Below are 2,229 nucleotides of genomic sequence, written 5' to 3' on the forward strand. Positions count from 1 at the left end.
GTTCTGATTGAATCCTTGTAATAAATGATACCTTGACGAGATCTCTGTCATTTGATTAAATCCACGATCTTGATTTATATCACTGAGGCATGATCAAATTCTTGAACTTCTTCCAGTGAATCTTCAAGTCTGCAGATGAACAATGTTTCTTTATTCTTTGACAGATGTTACTTTGTGAGATCTCTCTGATGATAGATCCACTATTTACTTATTACATTCTTATTTGAGTTGAGTTAAATACTCGAATAAACGAGTAGGCTATGACATATGCCTTTCAATCTCCCCCTATTTGCTTGTTAGACAATAACAACAAATACCTAGAGGATAACTCAACTAACAAATAAGAAAAAGATATAAACAGTAATGTAAAGTAAATAGCAGAAAAGTTCTGGATTATATTTAACATTTTCCAGATTCCAAATGAAATTTACAAGTGAATACAAGATAGATGTTCCTCTAGCCTGAACATATAACTACAATAGACTATCTTGATTCATAAAGCTCTAATCATATTACATTGAGTTTTGAGCTAATTGACTTTAGTTGTCTTCTCTTCTGACTTCACCTTCTTCTAAATCTTGAAGCAATTCCTTGTCAAAGACACGATCCTTTTCTGAAGTAAAGCTTGCTGGTCTGACTGGTTGAACTCCAACTGACTTCAGCTTATTCTTGAGTTGATTGTACCTTTTAACATTCTTTTCACAATAAGCTTGAATCAAGTCAGCAGCTTGAGTCTTCAACATGGATGAATATCCAGCAGTTCTCAAATGATGTTCCATCCAGACCAGATGCTTAGCTGAGTAGTCTTTAAGAGATTGTACATCTAGCTAACAGATTTGAAGACAATCAGACTTAAAGAATCTCACCTGATGAGGATTGTTGACCACTTGAGGACTAGCCCTGCTGGCAAACTCTTTAAGCCTTTCTCGAAGAACTTCATTCAATTCTGAGCTTCTTTTGACTTTGTTTAAAAGAACCCAAATCTCTGACAAAGAACGATTCTCAAATAGATGAAGTGACACCTTGAATGATCCTTCACTCTGACAATATACAAAAATGCTCATCTCATTTAGGGATCTATCAAAAGCAGCTGTGATCCTTGAGACTTCAGTCTTGATAGCATTCATGTACATGTCATTGTTAGGATTTGAGATTTCCAGCTTGTCAAGAAGATGTAAGAACTGCCTATCATTGTTAGTGCTCAGCTGAGGCATATCAAGTACTCTCCTAGCTTCATCCCATTTTTCACCAATCTTTAGTCTGACATCTCTTCTCCTTTCTTGAGCCTTAATGTCATGAAGACGTTGCTTTTGAAGAGTTTCTGTTCTTTGTATGTCTTTCCTCCTGTCAATGATCTGAGAGACCTTCTTGAGTTCAGCTTCTTTTCTTAGCATCTCTGACTGCTCTTTCTGAAATTCTTTCTCAAACCTAGGATCCACTGTATCTTCCTCTTCCCAATCTTCAAAATCACTTTCCTCTTCAGCTTCAAATAACCCATCTTTATCTTCCTGAACTGGTTCAGTGGGAATGTCAAAAATGTCAAAGTCATCCTGTTCTCCACTGTAGTAGACATCATCAGCCTTTCCTTTGTTTCCAGCAGAGGTATCTTTTTCCTTTCCTTTGGCACTACTCCCTTTCTTCTCCCCCTTAGTTGAGGGATCCTCTACTGACTTTCCTTTGGAACCTCCATCACCTCCAGAGCCTGATTCTCCACCAGACGGTCCTTCAAAATAAGCTCTTTGTTCTTCATTAGGGCAATGAGAATTCTTGATCAGGTAATATAGGTGCTTCATCCCTTCATTGAGATGTTCCATGCCCGTCTCTATCTTTAGAAATCTTGAGGAGTCCAGTGAATGATTCATCTCAACGAGGTCTTCAAGAGAAGTCATTCTTGTATGTAGAGAGCAGAAGTTGGATATGTCATCAGCTGATAAATTTGGAGTGTCCTAAATAGAATTGAGCTTTGGTATTACAGTGGTCTTTAGATCTGAGATGTCATTCCTTATGATTGCAAGCTGATTGTTGACAGAGGTGGAAGAAGAAGACCGTTCAACCACTTGTGCTTTGAATGCTTGAGCTTCAGCTTGGCTTTTAGCAAGTTCTTCTTTTAGGGCAGCAATCTGAGCTAACAGGTGTACAGTATCAGTGTCTGTGTGTGCTCTCACCTGAATTTCACTCGTGTTTGGTTCACTCATCTCACGTGCATGTGTTTCTCTCAATATAATTGCT

Source organism: Apium graveolens, chromosome 1 (genome assembly GCF_009905375.1).
Source record: "Apium graveolens cultivar Ventura chromosome 1, ASM990537v1, whole genome shotgun sequence".
Lineage (NCBI taxonomy): Eukaryota > Viridiplantae > Streptophyta > Magnoliopsida > Apiales > Apiaceae > Apium > Apium graveolens.